Source organism: Ovis aries, chromosome 16 (genome assembly GCF_016772045.2).
Source record: "Ovis aries strain OAR_USU_Benz2616 breed Rambouillet chromosome 16, ARS-UI_Ramb_v3.0, whole genome shotgun sequence".
In the NCBI taxonomy this organism is placed as follows: Eukaryota; Metazoa; Chordata; class Mammalia; order Artiodactyla; family Bovidae; genus Ovis; species Ovis aries.
The window spans coordinates 22,723,773-22,746,738 of NC_056069.1; the positions used below are offsets into that span (position 1 = coordinate 22,723,773).

The 22,966-nt window shown below is 41.9% G+C and overlaps 1 long non-coding RNA gene across 1 annotated transcript in view; it reads left to right on the top strand.

The window, feature by feature from the left end:
• LOC121816804 (uncharacterized) overlaps positions 1-22,642 on the top strand; it is a 35,119-nt gene extending 12,477 nt beyond the window's left edge. Inside the window, exons 2-4 of the long non-coding RNA XR_006056512.2 lie at positions 331-585; positions 3,092-3,287; positions 3,384-22,642. This is a non-coding gene — a long non-coding RNA (uncharacterized LOC121816804). The remainder of the gene's footprint in view (positions 1-330; positions 586-3,091; positions 3,288-3,383) is intronic.
• Positions 22,643-22,966: the final 324 nt, after the last annotated feature.

Below are 22,966 nucleotides of genomic sequence, written 5' to 3' on the forward strand. Positions count from 1 at the left end.
ATCTGAGTGAACTCCGGGAGTTGGTGATGGACAAGGAAGCCTGGCATGCTGCGATTCATGGGGTCGCAAAGAGTAGGGCACGACTGAGCGACTGAACTGAACTGAACTGATATCTTTAAACAGTATAGATTAATATTGCTGGTTTAAATTTTTACATAAATGGAATAATTATATGTGGGTTTTTTTGTATATTCTTGCCTTTTTCATACAGCCTTATGTTTGCAAGTTTCATCCATCTTTTGGCACAAATCTCTGGTTTATTAATTTCTAGTGCTGTATAGTTTTCCATTGTATGAATTCACCACAATGTATTAACCCTTTGTTCTACAGATGGACACGAGTTGCTTCCGGTTTGGAGCCATTATGACCCCATATGTGCTGTGAACATTCCTAGACATGCAGTCTGGGCACATAAGTACTTTCTCCAGGAGACTTATCTAGGAGCAGAATTGCTGGTCCAAGGGTGTGCATGCCTCAAACTGTTTTCCAGTGTTGTCATTATAGGTCTTTTCCTCCCTAAACAAAGCCTGATGCATAAGGCCAGGAAATAAAGTAGATGACAGCAGAATTCTGATCAAAGCAGGGGTAAGTGACAGTCCCAGGGTTGGCTTTCTCTGTATGGTACTCCGTTGGTACTCTCTTGTTGGTCTAACATACTTGTTCTCCAACATTCTATTTGCATCCATATTCTCTTTGTTACTTTGAAAGACAATGGATTCTAGGGATTTCCCATTTCAAGGGCAAAGAGAGATCCTGATCTTCTGATCTCCCAAGCAGTATCTTTATTCAAGGTTATTTTATTTGGAAAGCCAAAACTCTACTTTTAAAATCAGTGTTTCCTTAGATCCTTCCTAAAGAAATTCCTATTCCATATGGAAAATTTTTAAAAAATGCACAAGATACTCCTTCTGGGCCTATCTGTCCTTATTATGATCCTGAATTAGCTTGACTTGAATTGAGAAAAAATGCATCCTACAGTTACGTAAGAGAATAAAGAAATTGGATTAAAATATTTGAGCAGGTTAAGCCCAGAGAAGGTGAATCAAAATACTGAGTACTGCTGGAGGTATAAGGAGGATGTTTGTACAGTGTCTGATGTACTTCGAGGTTGACTGTCTTGTTGTCAGGAAGCCATGGTGGTGGTTTAAGGATTTAGAGGCAGTTTATGCTGTTAAGCATTATTATCCCTATCAAAATGCAAAACATCGAAATGGATACTTTTTCCAATGCTGTCCTTTGCCAACAACGTATTAGTAAACCTGGATTGAGGCTGGAACAGTCTGGGCAATAGACAGGCCGATGCATGTAATGCATATCATTAAAAATAGTTAGCACAAGGAAATAGTTGTTATTGTTCTATATCCAAGTTGGACTTGGTAACTAATTAAGTATAAGTTTCTTCTTCTTTTTCTCCCCTTCATGGCCATACGCAGTTTTTGAATTCTTATAACACAAACCATTTTAAAGAAGAAGTTAAATACAGAATGCATTGAGTTTGGTAGAGAAAGTTTAAAGGTCTGCATTTTCCCACCAAAGCTATTTAATATCAGCTGCAGAGTGGGTGTGTGTGTGTGTGGAAAGGTTGTGACCTCCCTTATTTTTACAACCATTGCCATGATTTCATAATACTGGCAGCAGTCACCCAGAGTGAAATAGACTTTATTACAGTAATTATATGCCAGAATGTGGGTATTAAAACAGAAAAACTTTTCTACTGATAATAAATGTCAAGGGAAAAATGACTTTACCCAACAACTAGCCCTTCATCAGTGTTTTTAATATATTAATGGCCTCAATGAAGATGGAGATATGTCCACAGGGTAGAAGTTTAGACTCCATATAGCTTTTATTTATTTATTTATTTTTGGCCTTATTTGCAGAATGTTAAGTAGGGCAGTTGAAAGAGAGAAGCATGTTTTAACAAGTTAGGTTTATTTTTCTCCAAGGCATAAAGTCAGATATATTGTTCACTTGAGCAGATATAGGTATTGTTTTTGCAGATAAATGAATTATGACCCTAGCTGAATTAGTCTATTGTTTCTGGATCACTTCATTGCTTTTCCCTGATATGTTTTGGTGGGTTTTTGAGAGCTGGGAGAAGAAATGCGATATGAAAATTTTATCTTGAAATATGGTAGTCTTCAGTTCTAATGAGGTGGATGAACCTAGAGCCTACTATAGAGTGAGATAAGTCAGAAAGAGAAAAACAAATATAGTATATTAATGCATATATATAGAATTGATGAACCTATTTGCAAGGCAAGAATAGAGACTTAGACATAGAGAACAAACTTATGGACACATCAGGGGCAGGAGAGGATGGGACAAATTGAGAAAGTAGGATTGAAATATATACATTACCATATTTAAAATAGATAGTTATTGGGAAGCTGCTATATAACACAGGAAGCTTAGCCTGGTGCTCTGTGACAACCTAAGGGGGTGGGATGGCAGGAGGCAGGGGGGATGTGGGATAGAGAATCAGGAGGAGGGAAGGAACATATGCATACCTATGGCTGGATTCATGTTGATGTACGGCAGAAACTAACACAATATTGTAAGGCAATTATCCTACAATTAAAAATAAGTGAATTAAAAAAAGAAACGGCTCAAATAAAGACAGTAAAAAGCCTAAATAAGTATCAGAAGGTGTAACTTTTTGAAAATAGCCATATCTGAACTATAGGCCTGTGGTTACTCAATTATACTTATCAAGCATTAATTGTGGCATTTTTCAATATATCTCTGAAATAATAAACATGGTCTAAATGTAGAAAGTTTACATCAGGAAAGCAGTTAATCCAGTCTGCAATTGAATTTAGCGAAAAGTTGATCAATTCCAAGAAATGCTAAAATTATAGCACTTTTTAATCTTTGATTTTAAGAGACTTTGAAGTGGGCAGTTGGATCTTTCCCCAAAGTGTGCCAATATATAAAGAAAACATATATATGCAGAAAGCTAACAGCAAAAATCAGAGCAAAATATGGGGTCACATTTTGCTTGGATTTTTGGTCAGGGGGTCAAGCCATACACCGTTGGAAGATGACCTCCATTCCATTTTCTCTGAATAGTGTTTCCTCCTGCTTACAGTTGGTACTTAACAGATTCCGAGGGGTGATGAAGATGACTTTCAGTTTTGTGTCCGCTCTAGCCTTCTGCATGGCTACATGGAAGGATCTGGCTTCAGAATCTCCTGGATGAGTTGTTGATGGTGACCTCGGGCAGCATCTCAGAGGAGCCCTAGGCCTGCTGAGAGGCATCTATCACTGACTCACAACAGCCTTAGGTGCTTGCCACGCCCACTCAGTTTCATTGCTCAAAATCCAGACTAGTCCTCAGAACAGGAGACTGATTCCTCTTCTGTGTTTTGTGTTTTCTGCAGTGGGTTTGTCTTTAACAATGAGCCATTCATGCACACCCGGGGAGCTACCCAGGACCAGGGAGACGGCTGCAGGCCCTGCAGGCAACTGGCCATGCTCCAGTCCAGATATTCTTGGGAATGTGGAATTATTTGAATCAAAGGGAAATAAATCTTTTGCAAATGTTAATATAAATGACTGTGGGAAGGGCTTGGTGCTAAAAGAGAAGCTGAGAATTCTTGGTGCCTACTGAGTTATTTTTTGGCAGGCAATACTACTAGGTTGCTATGGGAATGATGAAGACTTATAATAGTCATATTTTTGATTGCTCTTATTTGTGTCATCTTCAACTGTCCTAGGTTGAAAAAAACTTCTGCTAAAATCACTTTACTCCTGTGTCATGTTTTGTTCCTTTTTCTCTTGTACTTAAATTTGCAAACATATCTCTCTAAATCAGTCCATGGATCCAGCTGGACCATACTCTATATAAGCATGAAGAAACCATTACTTTTGAAGTTTATACCTTTCATTAGATGCTTTCTGTGGCATAGGCTTCAATTAGAAGGGGTGTACCCGAGGGAATCTGAAATTCTGTGCACTTTTCTGATAGGGGCGGCGGTGGGGGGAAACTGTGCAGCATGGGACAAGGCCAGCTGACCTGGGCCAGGTCTCCCCTTTGCCTTATCTAGCTGTGCCAACTCAGGGCAAGCAATAAACTTTCCTGAACTAAGTTCCTGCATTTGTAACATGGTGTTCATTACACCACCACTGAAGGGTTGTGAGCCCTATAGAAAATGTATGTAAAGTCCTATTACAGGGATCATGAACAACTGGCAAATAGGAGGCCAGTTCCTCAATGTCCGTGGCAGGAATCACAACTAAATCTTTTTTGTTTTTAATGTCATGTGGGATCATTCATTGCAGTACACAGGTTCTCTAGTTATGGCACACAGGCTCCAGAGTGCACAGGTTCAGGAGTTGTGGTGCACAGGCTTAGTTGCTCTGCGGCATATGGGATCTTATCTCCCCAACCAGGGATCGAACCCCTATCCCCTGCATGACAAGGTGGATTCTTAATCTCTGGACCACTAGAGAAGTCCTGCAACTCAGTCCTTTTCTTTAAGCTAAGAAGCAGTCTCAGACTCCTCAACACAATGACCTAGGTAGCTACTATCTATCTATCAGAGTTGGCATGCAAGATTTGCCAAAGCACAATCCTTCGAATTTTATTGATGCTCACTAGGCGGTAGTTCTTAATTATTACTATTCTTCTGTTATTACTATTAACAGGAGGCTGTGGATGCAATAGGGATGCAGAAGATGTGGGTTTGATCCCTGAGTTGGGATGATCCCCTGGAGGAGGAAATGGCAACCCACTCCAGTATTCTTGCCTGGAAAATCCCAAGGACAGAGGAGCCTGGAGGGCTACAGTCCAGGGGCTGCAAAGAGTCAGCCACAACTGAACTACTGAGCATGCATGCATGTAGATGTCACAGCAGGAGACACAGGCAGCTACTTTTTGCTTTGCCCATTATAATTCATTTTGTATCCAGAGCCAGCAGCTTTGGATACGTTGATAGCTCACCTAACTTGGGGTACTGGTCTCTGACCTTTGTATCTCTGTTGGTCTGTTCTTCCCCTTTCTTTGCTGGTTCCTCTTCATCTCACAGACCTCCAAACACTGAAGTGTCTCAAGGCTCTTTTACTTTTTTATCCACCTTCACTATGATCTCATGGTTTTCAATATCATCCAGATGCTAACAATATCAACATTTGGATCTCCAGGCTGGATTTTAGCTCTGAATTCTATTGCATATTCAACTGCATACTTGAGACACATCTCTAATAGGATGTCTGTAATATGTTGTATCTATTAATTGAGTACCTAAAAAGCATCTCCAGTCTAACAAGTTGGTGTTAAACTCATGATTCATGATCCCCTCCCCCGCAAGCCATATCCACTACTCCCATAATCTTTCTCATTTAAGCAAGAAGCAATTCTTCCCAAGAGCTACTCAAGAGGAAAAGCTTGAAGTCATGGATTCTTCTCTTTTCCTCATACCCCATGTCCAATTCACCAAGAAGTCCCATGGCTTGAACCTCCAAAAATCTTCCTCCTTCTTACCATCTCTACCACTACCATCATAGTTCAAGCCATGATCATCTCTCACCTGGATTATTGTCATAGCCAATAAGAGACTACAATTGTTTTTCAGCATGTAGGTAGTGTGATTCTTTTAAATAGAAATCAGACCCAGTCACTCCTCTGTTCCATACCTGCCACATCTTGCCATCTCACCTTGCATACAAAGCAGAGCCCCTCCATTGCTCTAAAAGCCCTCACATGATTGGCATCAACCACCTTTCAGACACCATCCCCTTCCACTGGACCCGCACTCATTCTGTTGTAGCCACACTGGTTTTATTGCTGTTTCAAGTAGATCCTCTTCCTGCTTCGGGTCTTTGCACTATTGACTCTCTGCTTGAGAAGAGCTTCGTCCAGATACACACAAAACTTGCCCTCTCATTTCTTTCATCCCAGGTTATCAGCAAAACCATCTTAAATATAAAACATAGCAACTACCCTCCTTACCCCTTCAGTCGACACCTCCTGTCCGTGGCACTTCTCAATATCTGACATATTATGGCTTTACTTGTTTATTTAAAGTAAATAAATGTAATGATGCTTTGGTGTTCAAGTATTGAGAACAGAAGTGCCCCTTTAATTACCAATCTTACCTTCCCAAGGTGGTCTTTCCCCTTCTTGCATTCCCCAAATCCTACTTATTCTTCCAGACATAGCTGAAATCCCTTTCTTGTAAGTAAGACCTCTGAGCTCCATTCGTGTCAGAGGTGTTAGGTCCTTTCTTAAATTCCCAGAGTTCCCACCATCCAGTCCTTGGTTCATTGTTCATGCAGTTTGGACACCTTTTCCACTGCTTCATGGAACAAGTATCTGAATATTTTACTGTTCAACCTTGTATAAGCTTATATTTGAAATCCTCCACTGGATCAGACTATAAACTGGCTTGGAGTGAAGAAACTAATCCCTTGGGTAACTCAAGGCCTTGACCATATCTGATACTCAATAAATGTGCATTTCTGTCAGATTTTATTAACTTGCCAATGAGAATAATAGACAAAAATCATGAATTCTACCCTGAGGAAATAGATTTACTCTGCCTTCTTAGTATTTTTTAAATTTCCTTCAATTTCTTTCCCTCCAAAGAAATTAGCTGTGAATTAGGTCTGCTATGGTGTCATGAGAAACGCTGGGCTGGAAGAAGCACAAGCTGGAATCAAGATTGTTGGGAGAAATATCAATAACCTCAGATATGCAGATGACGCCACTCTTATGGCAGAAAGTAAAGAGGAACTGAAAAGCCTCTTGATGAAATTGAAAGACGAGAGTGAAAAAGTTGGCTTAAAGCTCAACATTCAGAAAACGAAGATCATGGCATCTGGTCCCATCACTTCATGGGAAATAGATGGGGAAATAGTGGAAACAGTATCAGACTTTGTTGTTTTGGGCTCCAAAATCACTGCAGATGGTGACTGCAGCCATGAAGTTAAAAGATGCTTACTCCTTGGAAGAAAAGTTATGACCAACCTAGATAGCATGTTGAAAAGCAGAGACATTACTTTGCCAACAAAGGTCTGTCTAGTCAAGGCTATGGTTTTCCAGTAGTCATGTGCGGATGTGAGAGTTGGACTGTGAAGAAAGCTGAGAGCTGAAGAATTGATGCTTTTGAACTGTGGTGTTGGAGAAGACTCTTGAGAGTCCCTTGGACTGCAAGGAGATCCAACCAGTCCATTCTGAAGGAGATCAGCCCTGGGATTTCTTTGGAAGGAATGATGCTAAAGCTGAAACTCCAGTACTTTGGCCACCTCATGCAAGAGTTGACTCATTGGAAAAGACTCTGATGCTGGGAGGGATTGGGGACAAGAGGAGAAGGGGACGACAGAGGATGAGATGGCTGGATGGCATCACTGACTCGATAGACGTGCTGCTGCTGCTGCTGCTAAGTCGCTTCAGTCGTGTCTGACTCTGTGCGACCCCATAGACGGTAGCCCACCAGGCTCCGTCGTCCCTGGGATTCTCCAAGCAAGAATACTGGAGTGGGTTGCCATTTCCTTCTCCAATGCATGAAAGTGAAAAGTGAAAGTGAAGTCGCTCAGTCATGTCCGACTCTTAGTGACCCCATGGACTGCAGCCTACCAGGCTCCTCTATCCATGAGAATTTCCAGGCAAGAGTACTGGAGTGTGGTGCCATGATGGATGAGAGTCTGAGTGAACTCTGGGAGTTGGTGATGGACAGGGAGGCCTGGTGTGCTGCGATTCATGGGGTCTCAAAGAATCAGACACGACTGAGTGACTGAACTGAACTGGTGGTATCTGCAAAGACATTAGTAACATAAGCTCTTTTGTGTGGGTCTGGCTTAAAGATTTTCAGAGAGAAGAAATCAACTTGAAAAGGAACAAAGAAGAATGTGTTTTGAGAGTCTTAAAGGGAAGTGGTCAAGAAAGTCAGTGTTTCAGGAACATATTTATGATATTTCTATTTATGGTAGGGTAGCAGCATAGTGAGTCTAGTAAAAGATGTGTTTGTAATTTGTCTCTTGGTAATTGACATACCTCCAGAGTGATTCTAAAAATGTATGTTCCCATTTCATTTGAAATTAAATGTCATAATTGGCATGTATTCATTCTAAGGCTGTTAGGATGTTGAAAATCAGAACAGAGATTCATGCGGAGTAAAGAGAGACCAACCCCTGATGTGGGCGGGTAGCCAGCCTCACAGGAAACCCATTTCTGATCATTGTGCAGTGGAAGGTGAGGTGGAAGGAAGGGCTCTGGATATGCAGGACTTGTGTCCTCCTTCCTTGAAGGCCATGGGCAGTGATAAAGGAATTACTCACCGCAGAGCTCTGTTGACTTGTCCACTCAGGTCAATAAATACTGCCATTTCCACTGACTCATTTTGCGGGAAAAAAGATGACAGTCAAGGAAGAGGGAGAGAGTGGGTAGGAAGGGAATTTTGTAATTTGTTATAGCATATTCCCCTACCCCCAATATTTTATTGTGAAGATTTTGAAATATATAGAAAAGTGAATGAATCACACCGTGAACACCTATATACCCACTTAAATTCTACAATGAACATTTTGTTAGAATTATTTTATTACCTATCTCTTCATCCCTCTATCAATCTGTCTCAAGAAGAACATTCTAAGAGTTTTAACAAAGGCTTTCACTTGTGTGACCCAAACCCTTATCCAGATATAAAAGTCTTCGCCTCAGAAAGTTCCTCATGCCTCTCTCCAGGAAGTCCCTGCTCCCACCTCACTCCCAGAGGTTACCACTTTCCTATATTTCTTTTTACCATAAATTAGTTTTGTTCTAGAGCTTTTCGTGAGACTTCTTTCATTCAAATTTTGAAATTCATCCATATTGTTATGTATATCCATTTATTTTTTAAGCTAAAAAAAAATCTCTATTCATTTTCACATTTTCAGAGAATCAGGTTAGCAAATATTTAGAAAGTAGTAGGGGAAAAGGGAAAACGAAGGTATTTTTTTTAGGGAAGAGTTGAAAGGGACCCTAATGACAGCTGTACTGGCCCTTAATTTTCCATATGAAGTAATAGAGGACCAGTGATTGCTCAGGGTTATGTAGACTAAGCTGAACAAGAACCCAAGTCTCTTGATTCGATGCTTGAAACAGTTCGGGAGCAGCTAAGTGGGGTGGTTGTTTTGAGCTGAAGCCATGTGAGACTCGAGAGTTTCAACAGAGACTTGCTTTAGAGGATGTGAAACTCCACTAACCTCATGTGACAAGAAATCCTCCGAGGCCTTGGTGCAGAGCCAGGGTGGGGAAGTCTGATGCGGCTTTGTGTTACCAGCTCCAAATCTGAACCACCGGCTGAGGGTGGCTTTCTGATGTGCAATAAAACGAGACATGGGACAGGGGAGCTTTTCTCAGCAGCATACACAGGCAGGTTAACGCTAAAGGAACAAAAAGCCAAGAAAGGCGTCTTCAGCCACATTGTCCTCCCATAGGAAGGGACGTGGAGCTGAAAATAAAACACCGGGGGCAGGGGGGTGGGGGGCGGTGATACCATGTTACAGACAGAGCCTTTGTCTCCAACTCAGCCCAGAATGACAGTGACCTGGTGGTGCCTGCCTGCCAGCTGTTGGCTGGCCTTTGTGAAAGTCCCCGATGTCCAGGCCAATGCTTAGTGGGCAGGTATCCATAGCATGAAGCCAACTGGCACTGCCGCCACCTTTGTTGGTGAAATGAGCCCAATGTCAGGGAACTAAGGCTGCTGGGCCACTCTGGCTACCAGCTGGCAGGTGCAAGCCCCAGGGGCAGGTGCCCTAGGGAGACAAGGCTGGTGTTGCCATGGTAACTGACCAAAAAAGGCCGTTTCTCCTTCAAGGTCGGTTTGACCTCTTTTCTGCCTGGGGAATGCGGTGAGGAAGAGACTTTGCAGCAACTCTGACTTGTGTGTGAATGCATTGCTCGTCTGTTTTGAATGCATTACTTCTCATTGGATCTTATTTGTGTTCCCTGCTGGGCAAATCTAGGGGCTGGTGGATCTCTTGGGGGATGTTGTCGTGGCCGGAGATCAGGTCACCAGAGAAGTCCCAGGAGAGACAGTCCAGTGTAAACCAAGCAGGACTGAACAAAGAATTCCAAAGGCGTTTCTGAAGGGCAGCCAGTCAGGTTGGACGGGTTCTTTGGGCTATTCCGGGATAAGAGATTAGTGCTGACTGTTTGCGGCTTGTCACCCTAGATGTCCTTTGGCCAGCCTGTCCTGGGCACAGGGGTGAGGGACTCTTGTCAGCTTGCTGGGTGCCTCAGCAGTTTGACACAATGAGTTCATTGTAAAGAAACAAACTTTCCTTAGCACCGGTGTCCTTCTCTCTGTAGCTCTTACACGCATGCCTTTACCTCGGGCAAACAGATATTCTGGCTTGGATAGAAAAGTTTCATTTAATGTTTGTATTTCTGTGTCTCAAACCCTGGTTCTGACTCGGGTCATTAGGTTGTGGCAGGAATTTTCCCACTTCCCATCTCGTGTGTGTGCTCACATGATGAGCTCCACTTTCTGTGCCCTTACTTAGGTTTCTATTAGGAGAGATGATAGTGTTATAAGGGTGGTGGGGGGACTTCCTGAAGCCCTGGAAATTTTTACTCCTATCTTTCCAGTGGGAGGCTGTCAAAATTATTCAGGTAGGATGGCACTCTGACAGTAGGAAATGCTAGTGACTCTTGGTAAATCATGAGCAAATTAACCATGCAAATATAACCATGGAAATAAGCCTCTGTCTCCTAATGCGTGAAATGAAAAGATTAGATTGAAGGCTCTTTAAAACTTTGCCAGCTAGTTTTCTAAGATTTTTCATTTCAGCATGGAAAAGAGAAGCTCTGAATAGGTTCAACAAGTAATAAACTGACCTTACTTACAAATTTTTGCCCTAGATTCTATATTTAGTAAATATTTATAATTCATCTATTAATATAGGCACTTGGGATACGGAAGCAGGAAAGTAGAATTTTCCTGGAGGATCTCATGGTCTAATGGGGAGGGATAGCAGGAAGAAATTATTCTCAAAATCAGCAGGAGTCTGGGGACTTCCCTGGTGGTCTAGTGGTTAAGACACTGAGCTTTTAACACAACCCTGTTTCACAAGTTTGGTCCTTGGTGGGGAACTAAGATCTCACACGCTGTGTGGTGTGGCCAAAACACACACACACACACACACACACACACACACACTGACTGGCTGTTTTCAAAATTCTGTTTGGAAAAGAGTTACCTTTTGGTTTGGAAAAGCACTTTAATGGGCATATTTAATGTGGAAAGATGAGCCCTTCCCTCTCCTCCTGAACTGGCAAGGTCAGGACAAAAGTGATGTGAAGCATTTGCCTTAGATGCAGAAAGAAGGGGATGCCAAAAAACTTAGTGATCAAGATAAATACTATTAGAATGTAACACTTAAAAAATAAAAAATAAAAAAGTCCATGATGAACAAAGGGTGCAAATTTTAAAGGAAGAGAGAATCTGATCCTGCAAGTGTATAATCTTATCTCACTTTCCTCACCCTAATTCTGGTCCTGGTTCCAATAAAACTTTTTATTTAGAAAGTAATCCAGTTTGACTTTTTAAAACCATTGCAGTAAAATATCTCAAGATTTAGACAAGAGTGGTACAGAGTTTAGGGTTTTGGAGGTTTTTCATTAGAAGGAGAAGGCTCTTGAGGGCATGGGGTCCCTGGAAGATGGTGGTGAGCATAAATGAGAAATTCTTCACAGCAGAGAATGGTTGATAAATATTTACGAAAAAATGGTTCGAAATGGTTGACGTTGTTCCTTACACTGTGCTGCAACTGCCTACTCTGCCCCCTACCCCTCAGTTAGATGTCTGATACATACAGTAATCCATGGATTCATACTGCTTTGAGAAAGAGGAAGGAAGAAGGGTGGTGCCCAGCACGGGAGGAAGTGGTCTAGTGAGAGGAGGGCAGATGGAGAAGCCAGGCAGGATGAAGTAAGGCCCAGCTCAGGAGAAGTTTCATCCCCTGAAATCTACTCGAGAGAAAATGCAAGGAGTCTGGACTTTGCAGATTCAGCCCATACACTGAAATATTGCATGCTTTGCAATATTAAGGGAAAGAGAGACCTCAGGTAACAGACACTGGGGCTGCACCTGTAAATCAAAAATTGTGTGACTGTACCAGATCTTTGGAGAAGGCAATGGCCTTTGGTTTACCCCTCCAGGTCCACTCACCATCCTTCTCTCGGCTTTCTTCCTGGGAGGCTGCCGTGATCCATAGATCACGTTACAGAGCTTTCTTGCTTCTTGGCTTCTAGCTGGATTTAGCCCTTGACAAACACCAGAAGACTTTTAGAAGAAGCCAGGAGAGTGAATTTGCTCCTTTCCTGAGGGTTTGCTATAGGCTGGTTCCAATTCCTGCCAAACATCCCTCTCATTCCTTTGCCAGGCTCTGAGAACCACTCCTTCCTGTTACCCTTTCAGGCTAGAGGTGGTACCAGCCCCTTCTATTCCCTGGGGGTGCACCATCTTTTGTGATTTCCTTCTATATTGCTTCTTTGTAATAAGCTGATACAGACCCTGACTGATACGGATGTGAGAAGTGTTAAAAAGGGTTGTACAGAGCATTATAGTTTGGAGGTGGAAGAAGCAACCAATTGCCCCGTGGGAGGAAGATGGGTGGGCATAGAGGGCTTCACAGGTGATGTCTGAGCAGAATCATAGAATGAGACATTTCCTCTGGATTAGGTTAAACCTCAGCCTGAAAACAGGCTTACATCTGTCAGGCAGGTGTTGGTGTATGCAAATCTTGATGGTCTGCATGTTCTTAAAAGACAGTGATTATCCAGCGGGCTTAAAAAGCACAGAAAACTGAAGCGATAGAATAGCAATCGCCCATATTCCTGTAATTCCTACTGATAATCTGGCACGCTTTCTTCCAGATTTTTTACAGAGTTGAAATCACACTCTGTATACCATTTGGATCCTAGGTTTCTCTAACATTACATAGTAAGCAATTTTCCCACAACTGAAAGGTGATGTGAATATCTGCTCAGAGGCTGCTCCTTTTAGAGGTAGCACAGTAACCTTAAGGAACTGAATGCTATTATATCATATTGACATAGTCTGACTTTTAATAAATAATTCTCCAGTAATTTTTCATTTTTATATCATTATTTCTTTTTGCATTTTTATGTCATTAAAAGTTTTTACTAAATTAAAAGAAACTGATTCTGAAAAACCTGACTACAGACATACCTGTACTTCAAGATGGCTGAATTACTGTAGAGTTTTGATGGGTTGTTTTCTTTTTCATAATATTGAGGAAGATTGAGTTTTCTTTTGGTGGGTGAGGAAGAAGTGGTAGCTGGGACTCCATTCTGAGGGTATGCCCAGGAACTTGGCCAGGTAAGGATTCCTTACAAATGGACATTAGCAGCAGTGACAGCTGAGTTAGATTTTATGATGTACTGAATAATTCCTTTCCAAATTTTCCACACCTTCAGCGTTAGTCCATGCAACATGGACTTCTGTTGACAGTGACTGATAGAAGAGGCAAGAACAGTGAGTGTACAAAGGATAAAGGGTTGTAAAGAGTGGACAAGAGGGTCAGGACTGATTGGGAGGATCCTGGACCAGGGGTTTGAGGAGAGAGGTGACTGGCTCTCCCCCAGGGGAAGCATCCTGTGGCTGACCCTTCTGTAGTTCTAAGAATTATATATGGATATCAAAAGAAAGAGCAACCCCAAAGCCTGATGGACCCGTTATATGTCACTCCAATAGGAGGCACTGAGTTGTTTAGTCATGTCTGGCTCTTGTGACCCTTTGGACTGTAGACTGCCAGAATCCCCTGTCCATGGGATTCTATAGGAAGAATACTAGAGTGGGTTGCCATGCCCTCCTCTGGGGATCTTCCTGACCCAGGGATTAAACCTGTGTCTCCTGTGTCTTTGCAGGCAGATTCTGCATCAGGGAAGCCCAAGAGAAAGTAATAGGGAAATAAAGGAGGGGATGGATGAGGAGATAGTGTGAGGAATGGATTTGGTGACATTGTGTGGGAAGATATTGGTTATTAGAACTAGATGAGGGAAGTAATATTTTACCAGAAGAGTTGCTACAAAATGATTGAGAAGAGTACCAGTATCAGTATCAATAAGAGTATCAATATCAATTGATAAACTGAACAGGGTTTGGAAAGGGAAAAAGGTAAGCTCTGTGTAGAGAGAAGTAAACTTCCCTTTATAAAACTGAAATGTGGCAAGGTAAGCTATCATCCAACTTATGATTTGTAATAGGTACTTATAGGAAAGGGATTAATAGTCCAATGGACCTGACCTCCCAAAATAACAAAATTGCTTGGGTTTGTTTCCCTTTGGGTGTTCACCCCATGATTAGACTCGTTCAAAACCTGAAATTATCTGTGCATTTCTTTTTAGTGAAAATTCTTTTTCATTAGAAACCTGAAATAAATGACTTATTTATTCTCACGCTATTATCCAGCCATCTTTCAGCTCACACTCAGCCTCTGTTTGATGTGAAGCTTGGGAATGGCTTAGAAAAAGCATCTGATTGAGACATTTTTCACACGACTTTGCCAGAAGGGGTTTCTGCATTCAGCCTGGGAGGCTTCTACCCTGAGAACTGCCTTAACTGAACATTCAAATATGATTGCAAGAACTTGGATGTGGAATTCATAATAGTTTCTGAAAATAACTTATAGAGTGGTTCTCTTTTTTCCTTGGGAAATAAAAACATAGCACCTCTTAGGGAAAGGTTTGGATGATTCTGGGAAAATACAGACATAATGTTTCAATGAGCCTTTTATTGTCATATTGATTGGATAAGCTTTGGTTTGGGAATCTGTCTTAGAAAGAAGCATATCGGATTTTGGCAAGAAGGCTGTTTTAATAAAACATAATCTTTAAAGCTCAGAGACCCATTACTTAATGCCTAAGCTAGGTTAAACAGCCATTGCTTCTGCTATATCCCTAGAATCTTATGTTTGCATAGTATGAAACCAGTACCAACCACCCCTATCAAAAATCAACTAAAGAAAAACATAAAAATACTTCCTTCTGTCTAACAGTAGAGTATTCTTTTATGTGAGGTGTCTCTGGGCTGGAAAGCAGGAGTGAGTTCTCAGCATCCTGGAATCTATTTTTCTTGTATTAACACAGCGTTGGAAGGTCTCTAACACTGAGTTCAGGACTATTCATCTGAGCTTGTCAGTGTTGCCTTCTCTTTTCTTAATAATTTGATTCCAAATAGGGGACACCCATTTGGATGTATGTAGATTACATAAATTTGAGGATAAATTCTACTACTCTTACATAAATTCTACAATCTGAATCAATATTCCTAAAAGAAGTCCACATGTTAGACTGACGGACTGAGACAAAAAGGATAAAATTTTATAAGAAATGAACATTAGATCTTAGGTTGTGCTCTTGTTTGTGCTTAGTCGCTCAACTGTGTCCAAACCTTTGCCACCACACAGACTGCAGCCCGCCAGGCTTTTCTGTCCATGGGGATTCTCCAGGCAAAAATACTGGAGCAGATTGCCATGGCCTCCTTAAGCGTATCTTTACAACCCAGGGATCGAACCAGGGTCTCCTGCATTGCAGGTGGATTCTTTACCATCTGAGTCATCAGGGAATCCCAGATTTTAGGTTAAAATTGTTCAATTGACTGGAGATGACTGGCTTAACAGATGTCCATGGGAAAAGTCTCATGAGTTTTATCCCCAGGAAGTTCAGCGGGAACTTGCAATATCACATGACAAGCATCAACTCTTAGAGTACATTCATGGAGTTAGAATTCTCCTATTAAGTGTGGGCCTTTATTTTAACCCTGGCCAAACTTCTCCTGAATTCCGTGTCTTTAAAAGGGTCCAAGACAAAAACTGAGTGACTCTATCCTGTGGGAAACTGTTGCAGGAATTTCAGGAGCCATGATTTAGCCCAAAGAGGAAAAGCTTGGGAAGAGTCCTGAATGATTGCTGTCTGGAAATATTTATCAGAAAGGGTAAGAGTTTTCTGGAATTTGACAGTCTGGCACTGGTCTAAGACTGGCGTTGATGTCTGAGGATTGCAAGGGAAATCCTTTGGGGGTTAAAATAAAGGAAAATTCTGTGATGAACTAGATTTGTTCAAAAGTGAAATGCCCTGGCATGGAAGGAGGGAAGCCCCCTGGTCCTGCAGAATGAGGCCAGAGATCAACCTTCTGGCAAGGAGGTTGTGGGGAGACTGAAGTGTGATGATGCTCTAGGTTGCCTTTCAGAGTCCGTCCATTATTAAGTAGGCAAAGTTTGTCTCTAGAGCTGTCCCGTCTCCCCTTTAGCCCAGCTGTTACTTTGGGAATGACAGGATCACCTGCATCCCACCACAATATTGATGACTCATAAGACTTGAGGTTTTGAGAAATTGATACTTCAATAAATTTCCACCAAATAGCATGGAGCACTTCTTTTCATGGCGACCACACTTGCTTTTTGGCTCCCCAGGTGGTGCTAGTGGTAAAGAAGCTGCCTGCCAGTGCAGGAGATGCAAGAGATGCGGGTCTGATCCCTGGGTTGGGAAGATCTCCTGGAGAAGCAAATGGCAACCCACTCTAGTGTTCTTGCCTGGAGAATCCCATGGACAGAGGAGACTGGTGGGCTACAGTCCTGAGAGTCACAAAGAGTCAGACATGACAGGAAGCAACTTAGGACAAATGGACACTTGCTTTAGCCTACAAACAAAGGCAGTGTTACAAGAATGGGAGATTTTTATATGCAAGAAGAAGCTCTTGGAGGGAGACATCTAGGCAGAGGTCAACTTGCACCTCCTAAATGAAAATATAAAATCACATCCTTCTATTCCATGGAGGTAGGAAGTTGCAGACGATGCATCCTCATCTGCCTACTCTGGACAGTATGCTGGTCTGTTTCCTCAGGACAATAGCAGTCATTACCTAAAGGGTGCTGGAGAAATAGATCGCTCTCTACCATTCCTTTGTCTTGTTATGGGATCAATAAGATCAGTACAAACAGTAGCTGTGATCTTGGTGTTTGATAGAAATTTTTTAGCCACCTTTTCACTCTAGGTCATCTTTATCTTGCCTTTGAAGAGGGCTGTAAAGATGGATTATTTGAACATAGCTGCAATCATAAACTCTCAGCTCATTCCTTGTCTCTCTTCTTTCTCCCAACCAGCAAGGAGAGTAGAACAGGGAGGGTGTCTACCCTGCAAGAAGACAGGATACCAAATATTTGCAGGGTAAAGCGACACCATCCCAGGAGATGGAAGAAAGGCCTGGAAGGGAGAGGAGAACTGAGGAGTATTTTTCTCTTCCATCTAGGAGGCTCCTAGGGACCTCTTTCTGAACCCAGCATCCATCCTGCTGGGCTCTTAGCAGAGATGTGCAGGGGTCCTGTAGAGGAATCCTGCAGCTGCTGGGGGCTCGCAGAAGATGGGCAGTGTGTCTCCCGGTCCTTGTTAGCCCCACAAATGGCCCATTGAGGGGGTGCAGGAGAAAGGAGAGGCATCCAGGGCTGGCCCCGGGGTCCCTCAATGGGGGCACTGTTCAGGCTTGGGTGGAAGCCAGCGCCAATACCACGCTGGTTGTTAAAGCCTCATTCTTTCCAAGGAGGCGGCTGGAAAGGCAGCAGAACAGCTGAGGCTCCAGAAAAGGTGCTTCTCTTGTTCTTCCCAAGGCTGGCCTGACACACGAGAGGAAGCCACTTCCTTTTCAATTATTTCCTGTTGTTCATTACATTTACATCTCAAGCATTTTCCTCTTCCTTCTTACTCTCTGTTTTATTACTCAAGACCCCACACTGATGGCTTTTCCCCTTCTCCCCCCTAGTCTCAACTGAAACTTAGAAATGATGTAAAAAGTTTCTCTGTTTTGTACCAGTCTCCTTGGGCAGCCCATCAGGGAAGCACCCCCAGAATGTCTCCAGTTTGGCTGTTGCTCTTCAGCCCCAGAAGAGCTTAAAGTCTCTTTCAAAATGAAGAGTGTAGCTTTGGAGATAGCAAAGTCCTAGATGTCCACTGCAGGAAATGTGCTGTTTTCCCAGCCCAACATCTCCATTTCTCTGTTTTAAAACACCACCTCAATTTTCCTTTGAGAGCCACACTCAGCCCATGGATGTTGATGGGATTGATTTGACCATGAGGTTTCCTGGTTTCAGGGTGGGCACAGCACCCTGGCCTGGTCTTCTAGCCTCCTGGCTTTGTGTGGGGATAGTTGGGACCCAGACTGGGTCACAACAGAGTCAATCCTGAGCAGAAAGATTTGGGAGAAGTATCGGGAAAGAGACTCTCTATTTCCACTGAGGTGCTGGCTATGTACAGTCCAAGTTGGGAGCTCTGGTGATCACCTTTGCTTTCATATGGGAAGAGTCACTGTGAGAAATCCATAGGCTGCAGAGGAAAACTGGGCCAGAGTGATAGACCCTGGCTAACAGGGAGTATAGACTGGACCCAGCTATGCCTGAGCCAGAATCCTGACCTGTCAGTTATGCTGATCAGAACATTTACTTTTATTCCTTTGTCTCATTTGAGTTGAGTTTCTGTCAACTAGTTTCTGTTAGCTCAACTAATTTAATTGTAAATAAAAGAGTCCTAACCAATGCTAACTTTTTTCTGCTTCCTATTCCTTGCTCTTAAATCTATTTCTCACTTTTATTGTATAATCATAGGGATTTGATTTAGGTCATACCTGAATGGTCTAGTGGTTTTCCCTACTTTCTTCAATTTAAGTCTGAATTTGGTAATAAGGAGTTCATGATCTGAGCCACAGTCAGCTCCTGATCTTGTTTTTGCTGACTGTATAGAGCTTCATCATCTTTGGCAGCAAAGAATATAATCAATCTGATTTTGATGTTGATTTAAGGGACAAGATCTGATAGACAGAGTGCCTGATGAACTATGGATGGAGGTTCGTGACATTGTACAGGAGACAGGGATCAAGACTATCCACAAGAAAAAGAAATGCAAAAAAGAAAAATGGCTGTCTGGGGAGGCCTTACAAATAGCTGTGAAAAGAAGAGAAGCAAAAAGCAAAGGAGAAAAGGAAAGAGATACCCATTTGAATACAGAGTTCCAAAGAATAACAAGGAGAGATAAGAACGCCTTCTTCAGTGATCAATGCAAAGAAAAAGAGGAAAATAATAGAATGGTAAAGACTAGAGATCTCTTCAAGAAAATTAGAGATACTAAGGGAATATTTCATGCAAAGATGGGCTCAATAAAGGACAAAAATGGTATGGACCTAACAGGAACAGAAGATATTAAGAAGAGGTGGCAAGAATACACAGAAGAACTGTACAAATAAAGATCTTCATGACCCAGATAATCAGGATGATGTGATCACTCACATAAGCCAGACATGCTGGAATGTGAAGTCAAGTGGGCCTTAGGAAGCATCACTACAAACAAAGCTAGTGGAACTGATGGAATTCCAGTTGAGCTGTTTCAAATCCTAAAAGATGATGCTGTGAAAGTGCTGCACTCAATATGCCAGCGAATTTGGAAAACTCAGCAGTGGTCACAGGACTGGAAAAGGTCAGTTTCATTCCAATTCCTAAGAAAGGCAATGCCAAAGAATGCTCAATCTACTGCACAATTGCACTTATCTCACATGCAAGTAAAGTAATTCTCAAAATTCTCCAAGCCAGGCTTCAACAATATGTGAACCGTGAACTTCCGTATGTTCAAGCTGGATTTAGAAAAGGCAGAGGAACCAGAGATCAGATTGCTAACATTCGTTGGATCATCAAAAAAAGAGAGTTCCAGAAAAACATCTATTCTTGCTTTATCAACTATGCGAAAGCCTTTGACTGTGTGGACCACAACAAACTGGAAAATTCTTAAAGAGATGGGAATACCAGACCACCTGAACTGCCTCTTGAGAAACCTGCACTTGGTATGCAGGTCAGGAAGCACCAGTTAGAACTGGACATGGACCCACAGACTGGTTCCAAACAGGAAAATGAGTGCATCAAGGCCATCTATTGTCACCCTGCTTGTTTAACTTATATGGAGTTATAACATCATGAGAAATGCTGGACTGGATGAAGCACAGGCTGGATTCAAGATTGCTGGGAGAAATATTGATAACCTCAGATATGCAGATGATGTCATCTTTATGGCAGAAAGTGAAGAAGAATTAAAGAACCTCTTGATGATATTGAAAGAGGAGAGAGAAAAGCTGGCTTAAAACTCAACATTCAGAAAACTAAGATCATGGCATGTGGTCCCATCACTTCATGGCAAATAGATGGGGAAACAGTGGCAGACTATTTTTTTGGACTCCAAAATCACTGCAGATGGTGATTGCAGCCATGAAATTAAAAGATGCTTACTCCTTGGAAGGAAATTTATGACCAACCTAGACAGCATATTACAAATCAGAGACATTACTTTGCCAACAAAGGTCTGTTTAGTCAAGGCTATGGTTTCTCCAGTAGTCATGTATGGATGTGAGAGTTGGACTAAAAAGAAAGCTGAGCACCCAAGAACTGACGCTTTTGAACTGTGGTGTTGGATAAGACTCTTGAGAGTCCCTTGGACTGCAAGGAGATCCAGCCGGTCCATCCTAAAGGAAATCAACCTTCCTGACTTCCTGAATATTCATTGGAAGGACTGATGTTGAAGCTGACACTCCAATACTTTGACCACCTGATGGGAAGAGCTGACTCATTTGAATAGACCCTGATCCTGGGAAAGATTGAAGGTGGGAGGAGAAGGGGACAACAGAGGATGAGATGATTGGATGGCATCACCGACTCAGTGGACATGAATTTGAGGAGAATCCAGGAGTTGGTAACGGACAGGGAAGACTGTTGTGCTGCAGTCCATGGGGCTGCAAAGAGTCAGACATGACTGAGCAACTGAACTGAACCGATTCCTTGCCCAGGCTGCCCTTATTCAGTTCTTTGCTACATTATCTTGCAATTTCCCTAAGCCCTGTACCACCAGGGCTTCCCAGGTGGCCCTAGTGGTAAAGAACCCGCCTGCCTGCAGATTCAGGAGATGTAAGATGTGGATTTGATCCCTGGGTGGAAAGATCCCTTGGAGGAGGACATGGCAACCCACTCCAATATTCTTGCCTGGAGAATCCCATGGATAGAGGAGCCTGGGGGGCTATAGTCCATAGGGCTGCACAGAGTCAGATATGACAGAAGTGACTTAGCACATGGTATGCACATTCCAGTGCTAAGATATACAAAATCTGCCCAAAATTTCAGCCTAGAAGAAAACAGGAAGACTCATTTATTTAGTTCTTCTTTGGCTAGATGGGGTAATAGGTACTACTGGAATCCCCACCTATGTTTTCAGTCTGTGGTAAAAACCCCAGCTTTGCCCATTCATTCAGCAATCATTAATTCTGTCACTATCACATGCCACAGAATTGCTTCAAACACTTTACAGTCAAGTAAAGAGACAGGTGGTATGAGTGCAAAGAAGTAGAGTAGGCTTCATGATGAGAATCTACGCTTGCTTGCATGGGGAACCTAAGGAGAGAGTGGTCAGTTCTTATGTTGGCAAGAGGAAAAAAGAGAAAGACTTCCAGGAACAGGTCATGCTTGAGCTGTATTTTCAAAGATGAATAGAGATTTTTTAGCTTAAGTAAAAAAAGGTAAGGGAGAGGAAGACCAATCCAGCCCAAACAGAAATGTCAAATGTAAACTATTACTTGACTTAAAAATCTACCACATAAGAGAACAAGATGGTGGAGGAATAGGTAGATGTGGAGTACATCTCTCTCCATGGATACATCAGGAATACACCGTCAGACAGACGTGGATGCAGAACACTAGCTGAGAGCAGACAGGAGGACCTGACCAGTACTCTGTTGGCAAAGAACTGTCTCTGCTTTTTAATATGCTGTCTAGTTTGGTCATAACTTTTATTCCAAGGAGTAAGTGTCTTTTTATTTCATGGCTGCAGTCACCATAGTAGACATAAAAGGAGAAATTGACAGGAACACAATAATAGTAGGAGACTTTAAAACCCCACTTACACCAATGGACAGATCATCAAAATAGAAAATTAATAAAGAAACACAAGTCTTAAATGATGCATTAGATGAGATAAATCTCATTGATATCTTCAGGACATTCCATCCAAATTCAGAAGAATACAACTTCTTCTCAAGAGCACATGGAACATTCTTCAGGATAGAGCACGTTTTGGGTCACAAATCAAACCTTAGTAAATTTAAGAAAATTGAAATCATATCAAGCATCTTCTCTGACCACAACGCTATGAGACTAGATATCAGTTACAAGAAAAAAACTATAAGAAACACAAACACATGGAGATTAAACAACATGTTTCTAAATAACCAGCAAGTTACTGAAGAAATGAAAAGGGAAATAAAAAAAAATTCCTAGAAACAAATGACAATGAAAACATGACAACACAAAACCTATGGGATGCAGCGAAAGCAGTTCTAAGAGGGAAGCTCATAGCAATACAATGCTACCTCAAGAAACAAGGAAAGCATCGAATAGACAGCCTAACTTTACACCTAAAACAACTGGAAAAAGAAGAACAACAAAAAAACCCCAAAATTAGTAGAAGGAAAGAAAATCAGCGATCTGAGCAGAGATAAACGAAAAAGAAATGAAAGAAAAAACAGTAAAGATTAATGAAACTTTTAGTTTTAGCTGGTTCTTTGAGAAGATGAACAAAATTGACAAACCTTTAGCCAGACTCATCAAGGAAAAAAGAGAGAAGAATCAAATCAATAAAATTAGAAATGAAGAAGGACTATTAGAGATACAAAGGATTATAAGAGACTATTGTGAACAACTGTATTGCAATAAAATGGATAACCTGAAAGAAATGGACAGATTCTTAGAAAAGTTCAATCTTCCAAGACTGAACCAGGAGGAAAAAGAAATTAGGAACAACCCAATTACAAGCACTGAAATTGAAGCTGTGATCAAAAATCTCCCTAAGAAACAAAAGCCCAGGACCAGATGGCTTCACAGGAGAATTCTATCAAACATTTAGAGAAGAGCTAATGCCTATCCTTCTAAAACTCTTTCAAAA